A 17633-nucleotide genomic window follows, 5' to 3' on the forward strand; every position below is an offset into this window, starting at 1 on the left:
GCTTGTCTGTTTATGGAGGCAAAAAGTTTTTAAAACAGATCGTCAGTTCTTCAGATGAGGGAGCAAGAGATAAGGTCTTTTCAGAAGTAACTTTAGGGATAGGCCAGAGGTAACTGAGGCAGAATAATTATGGGCATTCATGTGGTAACAGACAGCTTCTGACATAGCCTCAAATAAGCAAATGTCACAAGTCTGCTTTGAAGAAAGTGTAAGGACAAGGCTCTGATTCCGTGATTATAACATAGACACATGCAGCTGAGCTCAACAGATCATTTAAGGAAAGGCTTGAATGAGGAGAGGATGGAAACCTGTTGGGTAGACCAGGTCAAGGGAGCTCTTGTAGGAAGTTCTCTAACAAGTAAATTTTTAAGCCATATTAAAATGCAAACTGTAAAGATCTCAGCTCAGTATTAAAGATTGAAAGGTGACTGGATCATTCAGTGCAGAAGCTCATGGATGAAAAAGATAACTTGTGAGGGAGGGAGAAGGGAGGTACTCTCCATCTGGTTGATGAAATAAACGATAGTTTTATATGGGAAGATAGAATCAGATTTATGTAAGTCAAATTCAACTTTTCAAAAAAATGTGACAATTCTGCATCTTACAGGAAGTATGAATTAAAATGGTTGTCTAGTTAAACCATTATACTTGGGAGAAACTATTTGACCAGCTTTGGAAAAGCACTGAGAACCCTGATACATGATAATTCTACCTGATGATTTACTTCCAGGCATTAGTTTTATATCAGGCTATAAAGACTTGTGAGAAGTTCTCCAAAGGGCAAAAAAAGCGTGAGGAATTTACATAGAGACCAATCCTTATGACTGGGGACATGGACTAGTTATCTTAGTCACACCTTTCCAAAAAGATGCTTATCAAATCCAAACCTGAGATAATATTGATATTAATTCTATGTATTCCAATGTTACCCAGATATGTTCTCATCCATTACACACAGGACTTCCTGTCTTGAGAGTGCAGCCACAGTTAAGAATAGATATCATAGCCTGTTTATCAAGGGACAAATGAGGTCACTGGGGAGCTCTACTGAGGATTCCACTTGAATGCCAGGAAGTATGCTGTGGTCTCAATATAACCCAAGACATTGGGAAGACAGAGTCCTGAAAAGCTAACACAGGATACAAAAAGCTCCTCATTATTAAGAAATAAATAAATAAATAACAGTGAACCTAGATCCATAAATAAATAAATAAATAAAAGGGGAAAGAAAAAAAAAAAAAAGAAAGAAAAATGAACTCTGCTTGAGTGCTCCTAGGCTCTGAGTGCTAGGAGTGTGAATAGTCAATGATCAGAGAATCCCAGAGAAATTACGAGAATGCTCTTTCCAACCTCCTAGCAAAAAGGTGATACAGTCCACTGCACACATTGAGATCTGTGTTTTTCAATCCTCTGTAAAGTTTAGAGAACTGTAAAACTAGTTGCTAAAATGAACAGATAATCTGCCTTTATCTCTCAGTACCTTAACTCTCATGTACCCTTCCTAAGGGGTAACCAAATGCTTAAGTCTAACCTAACTCTCTGCACTCAGTGTATGACTATCTGCTCTTTTCTGTACTTAAGCTCTGCTAAATCTCCGTGAAATTGTACTGTACAAAGTAAAATATGTAAAATCCTATTCTAAGTATATTTTAAATTCAGTTTAGATATTTGCCCTTAATCTGAGGATTTTTTCTGGTGTTATTAAATTTCCTTGTTCTGTGTTTATGGAAGCAAAGTGCATGGGTCAGGGTTAAGATGAAAAAAAAAAAGAATGGGAAGGACCCCGTCTTGGAGAGAAGAAAATGTATTATTCACTTATTTTTTCATTCACCTTTATGTCTGTTGGTGTCTTTATTATTACAAGAATCACACAGTAACCATAAATATTCATAGTGCTGTATGTTCAGCAGACAGTTTGCAAATATGGATTTGATATGGAAGGAGCATCTTTTCCTTTTGAATGTGTGTTCTGCTTTGCACAAAGAGGCCCAAATCCCTGACCAAGGATCTGTTAAACTTTGCTGTCACAAAGATGAATCACTCTGGTCTGTCACCAGCTCAGAGTCCATAACAAGCTTTGGAATGTCCTGAAATTGTCCAAATGGAATTTGTTTATTTTTTTATAATAGAAGAAATGTTTATGAATTTCTTCAACATGCAGACCTCTAGAGCTACTGAACCAATCTATTTAAAACTTGGCTTGCACTTGAGCACTCAATGGGACATACATAAGTCAGGCTTTAAGTACAATTTTTATTGTTGTAGCAGCTGTTAAGAGCATATTGTTTCACACTTAGAACTACAACAAAGTATTTTCGACTAACTTCCTCAAAACATTTGCATGTGGGTTTAAGACAAAGCAGAACATTTCAGTTTAGTAAGAATTAATTTGTTAGAAAGAACAAGGAAAGTGAATTCTGTATCCAAACCAGAACAGACAGAAAGTGAGACTGGACAAGAGGAAAAGTAGCAAGTACTGAAAAACACCCAGATCATAAATTTGACATTGACATAGACTTTATAAAGTACTAGAGAAAACCCTTCAGATAATCTATTGGATGATCAGTTATGGTTTTTTGGTTTGGTTTGGTTTGTTGCCGGTGTGGTTTTTTTTGTTTGGTTGTTTGGTTTTGTGTGTGGTTTTTGTTTTGTTTTGTTTTGTTTTTTCATTTCCAGCCTTAATGATCTTTTTTTATAGATCTGTGATAATAGCCAGTGTTTCTGCAGAAAATCCAATTTGATACAGTTTCCCACAGTCAGCAACCCATGTTAACTTGACTACGAACTCCTAAAACTGGAACTTCACCAAATACTGGTTTCTCCCAAAAGAAAGTAGTCAATATTTTTATCACTAGTACCAATTTTTTTCCTTTATTATTGTAATCAGGTGAAGCACATGTAGGAAAAGTGTTCCAAATACACAAATTCTAAGGAAACCATGCTCCAAGTAGGGGCAGGAGCAAAAGGAATGCACATGGGACTCCTTGGGGGTCCTGGCTTGGGAGTGAAAGCGATGTGCTTCTACTTGGTGCAGAAATATATTTCGGGGAAAAGTGGAGATGAAATTTCCCTTGGGAATCTAATCCAGAAAGAAGAGTTTGGGGTTGCACAGAGTATTCTTTAAACACTGCATATCTTGAATATCCTTATTTTGATAATTATAAACATCCCATCATGGTACAAATCTTTAAGGTTGAGAAATGCTAATTACACTGTAGTTCAATAAATGCTTGGAGGAGAATAGGAAAAAAAATCAAAAAAACAGATGAGTTATTTTTGTTATTTTTTCCAATATTCCTTCCTCTCCTGCTTTTCTGCCAAGTCCCAAGTGCACTTTCAAAACACATGTTGCACCTACATTATGTTATTCAGACATTTTATACCACAATTTCCTTGACTGTAAACTGTTTATGTTAGTACTGCATGATGCCAAGACTTTCTGAAGAGTTCTGCACAGGGATCAGAGAGTTGTTATGTTGCCCCAAGAGCAGACCCAGAACACTGATAATGGCCAAATCACATCCGCAGTTATGGTTTTCAGAATATTCTGGTTTGATCTTTACTCATTAATCAGGCAAAACTCTGACTGATCAGCATCTGAACACAAAGCAGTGGATTGATTATTTCCTTTGCAGAAAGGTCCATGTTTTAAATTTAGTGTTATAGGACCCGACAACATCCGGTACAAGTTCTCCTCATCGAGATTTAAAAATTCTCTTCACCTTTGCCTTGGACACACATGAAGAGGAAATAATCTTTATCAAACTCTTGTGGGGCTTTTTTTTTTTTCTTGCTTCATATTTGGATCCAGATCTTATGCCTATAACTTTTTAAATCTACTTTACTCTTACCAATGATTTTTTCAATATACACACTTATTAGAACTAATGAATACTTTTTTGTTTGTTTGTTTTTGTTTTCAACTCTCTAGCTATTTTATTCCTGTCTGGGAAAAATAAAATAAAATCAAACGTTTAATGCATAGCCAGCTTCCTTTACATCATTAACAGGAATGCTGAGGCCTAATCTAATTATAGAACCTGTCATTAAGCAAATTCCAAAGCAAATTCTGTTCAGTGTATTGTATTGTATTTCCCCAAACCGAATGTATATACCTTCAAGTAAACTTGTGGCTTCTTCTTTTCAATATAAAGTGAATTTTCTAATGATATCAGGTTAACCGGAGGCACTAACATTCTGACCCTTTATCATGTATGACGTAACTTTTCCAGAAGCTCCCAAAATCCTAATCTGGAGGAAATAATTAGAACGAGAGCATCATTCACAATAGGATTGCCAGCAAGTCACATACAGAACACATCTATAAGCATTAATTAAATTTAAATGCAAAATCAATTAAATTTAAACATCAATTGAATTTAAATGCACCATTCATTCCATTTAAAAATGCAGCCACAATAATAATAATAATAATCCCTGCAAGAAAAAAGAACCCTACCCTCCATAAATCCATTAATCTCACTTCTGTGCTTGAATTCATCACTTTCACGATACATACCAACCAAGAATCCTCTAGGACAGCTCCCAGCCAATTTTAGCAAATACTTTCTACCAAAAGGGAACCAACAAGGGCTGGTCCTTTTTCATGCCCTTGACACAAGCTGGTGCACATTTGCTCTTACACACAGTGCTGTTGAAGTCTGTGTGACATAACTGTGTAATATAGTTTCAAGTTAGATGAATAAGCAGGACCAGAATGAAAATGCATAATGAGAATGTCCATGAATGGTCCTCCTTAAAGAGCTTTCAAAAAACTTAGTATCTAGACTACTGTATCTTATCATTTACTACAAAGTGTACACACGTCTGCTTTTCTTGTACATTCCCAAAAATATTTTCAGACATTTTCTCTACATTTTCTGGACTCTCAGTCACTGCAGCCACATGACCATTAGTAATGGGTAATTTGACTTCTTGGATTCACCACTGGGATAAAAATAGAACATGTGGCTGATACATAAGGAAGCAGATACTTTGGCAAATTAGTGTTATTTTAGAGGGTCAGGAATACTTACTGCAGTATAATTTATGTGGGGAAGGATGAAATTAAACAACAAAACTCAAAACTTTACTTGCATCTCAAGTTTTGTTAGGGGCCTGTCCATATTTTTTGGCACAATTAGTATTTGGTAAAGGAAGAAACTGGTAGCCCATTAGAAGCTTAAGCACTAAATAACACTATTTCTCAGGCCAGGAACAAAGCAATCAATTACTAGCAAACAGCAGCAACAACAGCTGGTAGGGAACATTGTATAAGAGTAGTGCTGAATAAGCCCAGGGTAAATGAAATGTGTCTTTGATAGAAATCGTATGTCAGGCCTTCACTGATGAAGCTGCAATATTTCCCATGGTTCACACTAATGAAAAACAGTCCTCATGTCTTCCTGGAAAAGTTACTCTTTTTTCAGCAAAATATTTTTGTTTTAATTTTATTTTCTATGGATGTTTTCTGCAAAAGAAGAAAAAATCATTGTTAATTATATTCAAAAGTTTCCTATTTATAACTAAGATAGTTTCTCCATCATGCAGAAAGTATGCTCAATTACTATTTAACAAAGAATACCAGAAAGTAATGATATTTGTGTTCCAGTTCAGGTGCCTAAACATTACTTGCATAGGAGCTGCTTTGGTACGACCTAAAATCAATGTCCTTTTCCTCACACACCTATTGTACTCCTCTTATTTTGATTCTCAGTTATAGTTCTTGGGGTTCTTGCATACCCATTTTGAAAAATTGGACTTGAGTTTATAGTTCAGCCATAACTGTCAATTTGATAAACTGCCTTAGTTCACGACAAGTTCAAACAAACCGCAATTGTTCTTTCTCAGTTTAATCAGCAGATAATATAAATAGCATGGTCTACAAATAGGGTAACATTTAGGAGTCAGTCATCCCAGGCTCTTGAAATAGCCAGTGATGAGAGACAGGGGGTAACCTACAATGTTCAGGAGGTGCCTGGATTTTGCAAGTAGAAAGCATTTGTCATCTTCAGGAGATACAAACCAAGGCTGAGGGGGGTGTGTCCCTGTCCTGTAAAAGGCACTTACAACAACTCTACTCATCTTTGGTCCTTGGGTTCAGTGACCCAGGCAAGCTGGCACAGTTCCCCTTCTGATCAAGGAATTGCCTTATCTGGAATAAAAGCTCCCCTTTCTCAGCATGCTGAACCCCATTTTAGAAGTGGATTAAGTTATGCATTTTATATCATGCTCAAATAAGTGTACTTTGTGTACTTTGTGTTCAAGGTATACTACTACCTCACAGCTTTCAATACTAGACCAAACAGAGTAAATGGTGGATCAAATAAAACTATGAAATTCAGTGGCATCTTTAAAGGGACAGGTTTGAAATTTGTCTAGCACTCTAAAGTACCAGAATCACAACATATGATACGAATCATGGATCAAACAACAAAGGAACTGAGAACCTGTCACATCTCAACTACCAGCTCAAAGTTGGATTGTGTCAGCAGAAGTGACTGAAAGTCCTGAGAATCCTCCACACCCAGAAGGTGTGTTTCAGCTTCTATGAAATTACTGGGGATTCTTCATCCTGCTTTCAGCAGGATGTAAATCCTGCTGATCTCAGTCTCAAAATGTCATTTAAAAAAAAAGCACAAACTGCAACTTTTTAGTTTTGGCTGAGTTCTGTTCTGTTCCTACAACAGTGATTAAAAAATGCCCTTCCCAAAGCTATAGCAACAACTCATATATCCCCAGTGATGTTTCTAAGAATCATTAGTTGACAAGCTGCAATGCCGTAAATAACAGCTCCCTTAAGAAATTCAGTGTTTGGGTTATACTTAATGTTAAACATGTTTTAACATACTCAATAAACTATCACATGATATCACTACCAGGCAGAATAAAGACAGTTTGGGTGCATTTACAGTGAATCTACATACCTCAGTATGCTTGCATTTCTTTTCAAGTGTAGACTGAGCTACACTGTGATGAAGATTCAGGAGTGTTTGCAGACAGTTTAATTCATAATCCCCTCACATTATTGACAGGAATCTTCACTGCCATTCCAGCTTTGGACACCACAATAGATGAAAGCTAGTTTCATGCAGAATATGCCAGAGACGAATAAAAGGTTAGAATAACTACTTCAGAAGACAAAATGAAGTATTTTGTTAGGCCTCTGCCTCCAAAAGTCAGATTTTATCACAAGCACTGATTTTATGTAAATTTAAGTGTTTTTATAAAGACAGTTAAAAAAAATATCTTCTTGCCACCATGAAGATATCTAAGCAAAGGCCTTTGTCATCTGATCAAAGATCCCTGTCATCTGCTGAGTATTCCATGGCTAAAAAGCAACCAGGTGAAATGCACAATACATTTCACGGAACTCACGGAACTGCTGGGCTCGCATGTTGAGAGCTTTGTAATTGCACTGCTACTACTACTAAAAAAAAAAAAAAAATGGTATATTCATAAATTCATAAATTCATAGGAATGAGCTAACATTTCAGCCCCACAGATATGATTCCGTGACATTGAGATGTATGGTTTGCAGCAAGTGTTACATCTCCAGAAGTGTCATATAGCTCACATCCCCCTGTACTCTTTTTCATACTGTAAATATGTGATCCCGGTATGAGCACCTCCTGTTGCAGGGGAGGGAGTGGGTTCCGAATGGCAGCCAGCAGGAGGCTTGGAGACTTTTGCACCTTTAATGACTTGCAAATCAAAAGCATGAAAACCCAACTACATTCCTCAAACTGTTTTCCCATTCAGGCCTGATAGCCTGCATCATTTTCTCCTATGCTATTCCTGTTATTCTCAATACTTGATTTTTGGTCTTTCAGTGAATTTTTTAACATGGAGGGAAGGGGGTAGGGTGGGAGAAGGGATCTGTCCAATGATCTCAAAGCATATGTTTTTGATTTTAATAAGATTATGGATACCAAAGGAATAAAAATGGAAATCACTACTGCCAAGATATGAAAGAAAGTTTGCATAGTAAAATAATTTAAACCCTAACATTTGGACCCAATAAGGCTAACAGAACGTTTATTCCATATTTTTGGAAAGTATGCTTTTTCTGCACATTAAGTGGTACCAATAAAAAATAATGATTCTCACTCAGTTTATTTCTATAAATTATATTGTTTTATAGTTTTCCAGGGCACAGTTATGTGTCAGATTCTATGGCAAACACCTGGGTGTAAAATGCAATAAGCTTGTTACTTCCAGCAGGGGTTGGGGGAGGAGTGCAAAAACCCTCCATTCTCCTCAAAATGTACCTATGTCCAAGAAAACTGGATTGCAGTTTATCTAAAAAGAGCCAAATTCTTTTTCACACTTCAGGAATTATCATTTGCATCTCCTCTTGACTTGCTAGTGATATAAAACTGAAACCTTCCGGGACTTGGAATCGGATGCATCAACAGCTTCAGACATGAACATGAATTTGGTGGTCCTTGCCCAGTGTCTAATAAGTGACTGTCTCTGTCATGGGTTTGCCCTTTAATTTAGTACAGGTCAGTGTACGTTGAATACAACACAGTCCATTTATGTGAGTTTTTAAGAAGTTATGAATGTTAAAAAAGTTTCATAACTTTCAAAAGTTATGATGTTACAGAGACTAACACTCAGAGATTATGGATAGATTACAGCTAGGAATGCCCTTACAGCATCAGTTTGGTCCTTTTTATGTATGCACTATAATTACAGCTGGTTGGAAATGTTCCATCAAAACTTTTTTTCAGTGAAAAAGAGTTTTCTGTGGGAAAACATTACATTTTTCCAGAAATGTTTCAATTTTCCATAGGGAAAATGTAAGCAAAATACATTCTTTTGGGTCAAATCAACTGGATTCTAAATATTTCATCTTGTTAAGCTGAATAAAAACACTTTGTTTCAGGTCAATGTGACACTAATATATATCTGCTGAAACTGCTGTGTTGCATCACAGCACTTGCAGCTTAGACCAGCTCCCGTGTGGCAAGAAACATACAGCGCAGTACCCCTCTTGTTGACTTCCCCACCATTCTGCAAGTGGCAACACAAGACCCTGAAACACAAGACCCTGAAAGCAACAGGATTCAGTACAGCAGCTAAAGTCACCTGAAACTGCACTAAAATAAGAGATTTATTTCATCCTACATTAGCCACCTAATAATTAGCCATGGTGTCTAAGCAGGATGGTTAAATCTGTTGAATAGCGAGAGCATATCCATACAGAAGACAACTTATCCTCCCTAAATACAGATGATTAAATTAGGTATCACTGCAGGGGAATTCATCTCAGCCATCTTTTTCTGTGGACTAGTGATGGAGAGTAGATGTCTACCTTAGTCTAGACTCTCACTTGTGTGAAGGCAGTTTGACACACCTACCCATTGGGTTGACATTTCTCCATCAGCTCTGTTTGTTCTGTCTCTTGAGGAAAATGTCTGTCTGCGTTTCATCTCAAAGTTAAAATGTAGAGGCAAATCCTTGTGCATGAACAGTGCCAGAAGACTTCACTGAAGTTTCATATTAACAAAGGCTTCTGCCTAGGCTTGGGACAGTGAGCATCAAAGTGAAGTAGTTATCCTAGCAAAAGAAAGACAACTACTTATCTCTACAGACTCACAGGCATAGGGAAATTGAAATAATTTTGGTGCACAAGGAGAATTAGAACCTCTGGTCAAGAAAAAAAAAAAAAGAAAGTGATTGCAAGTTAGCAATTGCTTAGCTAAAGATAATAATACATCATAATGCATATATTTAGAGAAATAAGTATTGCTGAACTGTACTTGCTACAGAAGTGTCCACAGATCAGTCAAGTGCAATGCAGTAAATTGTCCACACTCCGTGGAGTGGATACCCTTTACCCTGCAGAGCTTAGTCTGGCTAGACAGGACAGAAAGAAGATAAGAGAAAGCACTACAACAGCATCAGCTCATGTTGACAGCTAGTGGTGCATTGGAGCCATGTGTGTCATGTGCTATTTGCTAAGGAAGGCTAGCCGTAGAAGAAAGGCACTGAGGAGAGGAAGGAGGAATATGAGAGGGACAAGAAGGGAAAGAAGAGGAAGTGGAAGGTGAACATGGCCAATTACATTGGAGAGAGGGAGAGTCCAAAGTGCATGCCTCAATAACTTTTGCATTTCTTGAATTTACAATACTTACTTTTGCAACCTTATAAAATGTTCGTAATATTGTTTTAGAATACAGAATATAAACCATATGTGCCTGTGTCAAACTACATATAATATGCATGTCCTGGGTATTGTGTTTTGCAAATTTAGCAACAGTCTCACACACACGGCACTCATTAGCATATGTGCAACCACAGTGAAGTTAATAGGATTAGAGCTTGTCAGGAATTTTTCAATTAAACTTTTTTTTTTTTTCATTGGAAAATACCACTTCATTGAAATTTAAACTGTGCATGAGAACCTAGCAGTTTGGGTGTAATTTGCTGTAGGAAAGGTTCCTCAGGTCCTGGAATTTCTGATCAGAACTGCAGGGAAAAAAAGTTTAGAGTAACATTGCAGTCAGAGTAAACAGATGGACATTGAAGAACCACACATGAGTGTCTGCCATGTTGTTCACATGCCATCAATGAGATCCTGACTCAGTCTGTTGCTTATCTAGGGGTGAATCCCATCAGTTTGAAGTTGACTCTATCAAATCCTGAGTGACAACAAGACCATAATATCTCTCTGGGCAGTCTCTCCACTGGATGGGTTCCATACATAAAAGTCAAAAAGCTTTTTCTTTGTCCTAATAGGAAATAAGTGCAGAGCTATCTGCATATCATCTCAGAAATCACCTCACCAGCAACATTGCTTTTACCAGTTACTCTCAAGATTCAGGAAAAACATGTTGCACTGAATGAAAGGACTCAAACAGATACATGAAAGGAAAATTCCAGATGAAAAAATGTGACTGCACTGTTCATTGTCCAAGTCCTTCAGAAATGTAAAGATGTGTTTTTTAATTTTGCCATTAGTGCATAGCACAGAATTGTGCCATATCTAAGCTCCCATACCCACTTTGACTATATGGTGCGTCTTTGCATATAAGAACATATAGTAAAGAGCCTGGTAGCTGTCTTATCTTCTTCTTCTTTTAATTCAGACATTGTACTATTTTTCCTCCCCCTTGAATATGTTTCCTTTAAAAGAAATGTAAAATGGTTTGAAATCAACAGTTAAGGTTTGCTGAAGTAACTCCTAAATTTTCTGCCATGAACTGAACATGCTGTCAGAGTATGGTATCCCTTTGAAAACAGCAAATATGCTGGAAAGGCACCAAAGAAACTTTGATAATTCTGAACGGCATCTTTAAAACAGCAGCACTACAGAACAGAAGAAGAGCTCAGGGGAATGCACAGAGCCACTTACTCTCCAAAAATAAAACAAGTAATGCTTCACTTTGTTGAAGTTACCAGCGGTCGGTCATTGTTGGTTGAAAACTAAAAATGTATACTTTTACATTCTTAGCACACGTACACAGTGCCAGCTGGCCTTATGGCTTAGTTTTGCAACCTAGGGGGCTTAAAGGATCTCAACATCTGCAAAATTATGCTTTGATTTCTGGCATCGACAGATCTCAAGGGAACGAAACCAAAGCAATTGCCAGCCAGAACTCACATTTTGACATGTTAAGCAAGGGGCTGTTCCTGAGAGTTTTTGCCATTTTGAGAAGAGCAGTAAGCTATATACTTATAGGGCAGAAGAGAAAGAAAGAGAAGGTGACAGACATCAGTGTTACAGTATTTCTGCTACCAGGGAGAGTGGCTATTGGAACCAGTGTAAAGGAATATATTATGAGAAGGATGGGAATGGAAGGAAATTGGCAGGTTCTGTACATTAATGCTTATTTTTCAGTTGCACCATGTTCATTAGAATAACTGAAAAGTAAAAAAGAATAATTATTTAGTGTTGGGGCTGACATTAAAAGAAAGAAAACAAGAACTCTAGGGTAATAGAAAATATACACTGTTATCTTTTACAATGCTTTTTTTTTTTCCTCCACTCCAACAACCTGGGATCTTGCTTAAAGATTTATGGCCATGCAAACAAAAATATGGCAGTTTTATATTAAAAAACAGCACATGAGGTTAGCAGATCAGAAAAAGATAAGTACTGTACCTATGCCCTATATAGCTTTTATTGGACAGGACGAGCAAAAAAATATCAGAAACCTGTGGGTAGGAACTTAATTTTCCCCAAGTTCTTCCACACTCAGCACTTGAGGAATTGCAGCTCTGCAGCTCTGGAATTACTGCCTGACACTCATCATAGCTGTTTACTGATCCCAGGGATTTACAATAGGTCACTGGTGTTTAGTGACTGGTAACTCTTACCACCCTTTCTCACAAGAAACTGAACACAGAAAACTTGAGCTGGAGCAGTTTTTCAGAATGAAGACTGCAGTGAATTCTTTCCTGGCCTTGGGAAACAGCATCATTTCCATTCATATCGCCTCAGAATGATCCTCGGAACATAATTTTCCTAGTAAGTCACTTTAATCACATCATTTTCTCTCTTTTATCTTTGCTTCCCTCCTTTAATTCATATCTTTTTTTGTGTGTCTTCAAGACATTCTCTATATCTTGCCCACCTCACTCCTCTCATTTATTAAGAATGACAAAAGAGCAATCTTCTGGTAGTTTCTCCTAGGTATTAAGCCTCAGAATCCACATTGTTAGTTGTCATAGAAGTACCTTACACTTTTGCTCCTAGTTTCCCTTCATGCTCAAGCATTTTTTATAAGCATCAAAAACAAGGAGATGATTAAACAGGTTTGAACATAAAAACAGGAAGATGAGAACATGGTTAGCTTGTTCATTGTCCTTTCTTAGCAAGAAAAATGCCTCAGGCCCTCCTGTTGAACTTTGCTCTGTCATGATACCTCCAGTAAAATGGAAAATATATAGATGCTTGATTTTCTGATATGCTTGCAGACTAATAATGTCTCACAGCTGCCTCACCCTTCTTTACTTTAAATCGTTTAATACGTTTTACATACCAGCATTGCAAGTTCATTGTCAGTATGGTTCTGGTGTGGCAGAAAGAGCCATTCTGTCCCATGTTTGCATAACACCTAGCACATCTTCTGTGCTAGGCTATGCTGACATGGTCTGCACCAATACAAACAAATATAGTAATTTTAGAAAAGCATTGTACTCAGATTAAATTTAGGGTCCAACAAGATGTTACCTCATGCTCAGGAAATCCCATATCACTGGAGGTTGGGTGGAAGGAGAGAGAAGACGGAAATATCTCTGCGTGACCTTCACATGCTTTGGACGCCTCCCTTGGTGTTTTTCAGAGCCAGGCTGCCAGGCCAAAGAGACCTTTAGTCTGATCCAGCATAGCCATTTTCACGTGCTTCTGTCTTTTCCCATCACCTGTATGATGGACAGGAGTAAGCACTGAAATAGCCTTTTGGAGAAAGAAGAGGGAGAGAAGAGGTGGACTTAATGCTTTCAGTACTTAGGCTGTAAGTCCTAATCATCTCAAAGGCAAGCACAGGGCTTTGAGCTATAGACTGAAGATTGTAGGAAAATCTGAAATTATTTCCTTGAGAGAAGGGGACAGTGGTCATCTTACATAAAATCCTGTTTTCTTCACAATGCTTTCACATCAAAGACATTCTGAAAGTTAAAAATGCTGAAGCAATCCTGATCCTCCTGTAGTCTTAGCCAACACCACTGAAAGAAGATTTGGGCCTTTTGTTAATAGGAATTGATTGCAGCTTCACAATGACAGAAAGCATCAGCAGTATCTTCTCCACCTTTTACCTGTGTCACAGGTCTTAGAGGGAAAGCCAAATATACATTCAAAACGTATATTCAGCAATATAGTGAGGAACATACTCTGATCTCCTTTCCCTGAAGAACTACAATTTATTCCCTTCAATACGAAACATTTTTTTCCTTCCAAAAACAAAACAAAACAAACAAACAAACAAACATAAGAAATGAAAACTTCAGGGACAAGCCACAATGAACATCAAAGGTGAGGGAGGGCAGGATCTAGTAGACTAGTCTTAGACTACTAGACTGTGGCAAAATTACGGTGAAATGTTCTTTACTGAACTGCATTCCCTTGTTGCAGCTAAATGTAAGGAAATTCCCCCAAAATGTCAGGAGAATCAGCCTTGGAAATACACAGGACCATAAGGTGCTTTTGTTTCCCTGCAGAAAGGATGCCTCTTTTTCATCTGGATTTCAGTCTGATGTACTGCCATCTCCTCCTATTAGCCCCATCAGTTCCCCACAGGCGATATCATGTCACCACTGTCCAGGAAGACAAGAATTCAGCATCTTTCAGTCTCGGGTAGTGAACGAATCTCAGCCTACCCACTTCCTCCCAGGAGGGACTTCAAAGCAAGAGCAGAGACTGCAGTCCTCCTGGTGACCCTCCCAGAGGGGCTAGGGCCAGGATACGTGATGGGACCCAAGCAAGTGCTAACAAACAGGATAACCGTATGTAATCCTGTCATTCATTTCTCTTGTTCGCTCCAGCAGCAGCCCCAAACACTGCCCTTTTACCAGCAGCCTCTCACCTCACCAGCAATGGCCTGAATCACCTCTCAAATAATCATCAGCTGCATTCAGCAGCTAAAAAAAGACCAAAAAAAAAAAAAAAAGGAAATTACTTTGATAGCTAGGTAGCTGCATTGCAGGAGAAAAGGGTCATGGGATGGGAATGGGATGGAGTTTATTTACTATCTGTGATTGACAGATCTTTAACTTTTGCTTCCTGACTGGCAGGACCATTGATGGGGTTGCCAGGCAGGATGGAGATGAGCAACAAAACTTTTTTTTTTTATTACTATTATTTATTAATATTTTATGTTTTATTTTTAACCTTACAGGACATTTCCTTTTAGATGACATTACTTCAAGCTTTTCGTTATTGCTCGGCAGGAGGAGAGCGAAGAACGGCCTCAGAGCCCAAGCACTGTCTTACCTTCCAGGAGAGGATTTTCAGGCTGCCATCCAGAATGGTGCACTTTCCTCTTTTAACTGGGGGCTTGTTATAGTTTGCTGTCCAAAACTAAACCAGCCAGTACCTCTAAGTACCCTTTTCATGACTTGAGAGAATCGCTTACATCTGTAGACATTTCATTGTCTGTATAGGATATCTTCCCTGGGATGATCTCGCACATACTTGAGAAGTGCTTGTGTCCCTCTATGCTGAGAGAGAACAGTGACTACTTTGGAGTTAGACCCCTACCTCTCAGATGCATCCATCAGTGCATGGTCAGGGCATGTGGCCTGAGTGCTGCCCAAGCCAACAAGTTCCTCAGTTCTGCCTTCATGCTAGCTCAGAACCTGCTTCAGCTTCTGTATCAGTAGAAGGGAGATTTGACTACTCTATATACATGAAGGAGCTCTGAGGGTCTAGTTCGACAAACCATTACTAGAACCAAAAGAAGAAATTAGAGCTTTAGAAAGGTCTGATGATCATGCTGTGAGTCTGAATCCTGGGGACATGAAGTAAATTATATAAATTGTAAAATATATGATAAAAGTAGAAGAGGAAGGAAAAATGACTCTCACTCCATTGTTGTTTCAGGGCCACCCAGGGACCTGCAGAGGCCATATTAGCCATCAAGCTGCAAATAAGATGTGTGATGGTACAGCTTTAGGAGCTGTTTGTATTTCTTGTGGCCTCACCCAGGCAGCAGAGGCAGGAGCAAAGCACTGCTTGATACACATTGTTTAAACAGTAGCACACGTAATAAAATCAAAACCAGGATCCATACGCAAATGTAAATAATTCCTCCTTGTATCTTTAGGTTAAAAGAATTAAACAGACAGAATGAGATCAAGCCATAGAGAAAAAGACATAAAGCTGTCATGTCCTCATGTTAAAACTGCCCCTGTGTGAATGGCAAAGAAATCTCACTATATATATTTTATCTGAAATTACAACTGACATTTACCACCCTTCATAAAAACATGTGAAGCTGACCCAGCTCCTGTAGCAAGACTGACCTCCATCTCCCCTTTGCATGACTTCTCAGAGAGCAGAAGGGTAAGTCTGTGAGTCACTAAAGCCACAGTACCCGTTCATATGAAGCTGCAAGGGTATGAGCTACCGACTCAGCATAAAGGGCCCCATACATAAAGAAAAAGAAAACAACATTCAAAAGATGTCTGACAGACTAAGATATTTGAGGAAATTAACTTGACCTCTACATAACATCCAATAGCAGCACATCTGTAAAAAATAAACAATTCCTACCACCTACAGGTTGCATATTTAATAAGTAAATATGAACACAGCAGCAAAAAAAAATGAAATCCAATCAGCACACTGGCATGACCTTGAGTGATCCTCTTTTCCACAATGACATAGCAGTCTGTTCAGAAACATAGTACTTAATTCAGTACGTCTCTCAAAATGTATAAGGTAAATTACAAATTATCCTTATGTCCATTTTACAGACAACATGGGAAACAGCAAAAGATGCTTGCTGAGAGTCTCTTGTAATATCTGTTACAGAGCTGGAACAGAAAACAGATTTTCCATTTGTCACAATAAGCTTAGTATCTAGAAATATTGTGTTTATTGTTAATAATAGAATTAAAATTAATATTATTTCATAATATTAATATATTTAATTTATAATTAAATTAAATTTAATTTATATTTAATAATATTAATATAATTAATATTATTCCATAGTATTAATACTAATTTCAGTATTAATAGCATACCAACAGACCTGAATAAGTGAGGGGTTCTGTCATTGTAAATATTGCCCTGAGCTAACTTTTTTTTTTTAAGTGGGCTAAAGGATGACCCTCTACCTTCAAATAACAACCCAAAGGACAGAGTTTGTCAGAAAACTATGCAAGAAGTTTGTGAAGGACAAGATAAATTCCTGCTAGTTACAAAAAGAGTGCTCGTGCTCTTTTCTCATTTTTCCTGAGACTTAACACACATGAATTGGAAACTGAAGTGAAGGAGCTTTAGGAGTAATGTTTAAAATAACACTGTTATTGTCACTTTTCAAAATCTGTAAAAAGTAGATATTTCAAATTAAGTTACTTGATTTCAAATCTAGGTCTGTTAGACAGTTGTAATTCTTGTGCACATACTCTTTTTGTTTAAAAATCAATAATAGTGGTACTTGGAATTTCCAACATTTTATTTTCCCCTTTACTTTATATTTATGTCAAGAGCCAAAATAACAAGTACAGATCATCATGACAGTCATCTCAGTTTATGTATCTGCATTTTGTTGCTTAATTTAGACAACGTTCATGCTTATGCTGGTAAGTGAAATTCAGGTTTGTGCAGTCACCCGGTGAATCAGATCAGAGAATGGATACCACTAAAAAAAAATTATTATTATCAATTCCAATTAATTTCTGGAGCTGGTTCACCCATCAACTGTTGCATTTAAGATTGTTTGTGCCTAAAGATAACTTTTACCAGTTCTGCAGTTTGTTGCTTCCAAAAAAGAACATTTTTTCCCCTTCCCACCTCTGTTGTCTAGCCCACACCATTAACCCAGCTCCTTACCCAACCACCATGAGGCCTGTTCAGCTCACTCATCAGCAGACAGCAGGTTCTTCCTCTCATATCCCTCCTGCTGCAGGACTGAGCAGCAGATTGCTTCACCACCCACACCACCCACAGCCCTTGT

At 37.8% G+C, this 17633-nt stretch overlaps 1 long non-coding RNA gene across 1 annotated transcript; it reads right to left on the minus strand.

Moving 5' to 3' along the window:
- Window positions 1-3270: 3270 nt before the first annotated feature.
- On the minus strand, window positions 3271-17598 carry LOC308193687. Its single transcript, XR_013949848.1, has 5 exons — window positions 17510-17598; window positions 16305-16485; window positions 13184-13374; window positions 6927-7080; window positions 3271-5470 (listed from the first exon to the last, which is right to left on the minus strand). It is a non-coding gene; the product is annotated as an uncharacterized lncRNA (long non-coding RNA).
- Between the last annotated feature and the right edge of the window lie 35 nt (window positions 17599-17633).

This window comes from Anser brachyrhynchus (genome assembly GCF_964034855.1).
Source record: "Anser brachyrhynchus genome assembly, chromosome: 3".
Taxonomy (NCBI): domain Eukaryota; kingdom Metazoa; phylum Chordata; class Aves; order Anseriformes; family Anatidae; genus Anser; species Anser brachyrhynchus.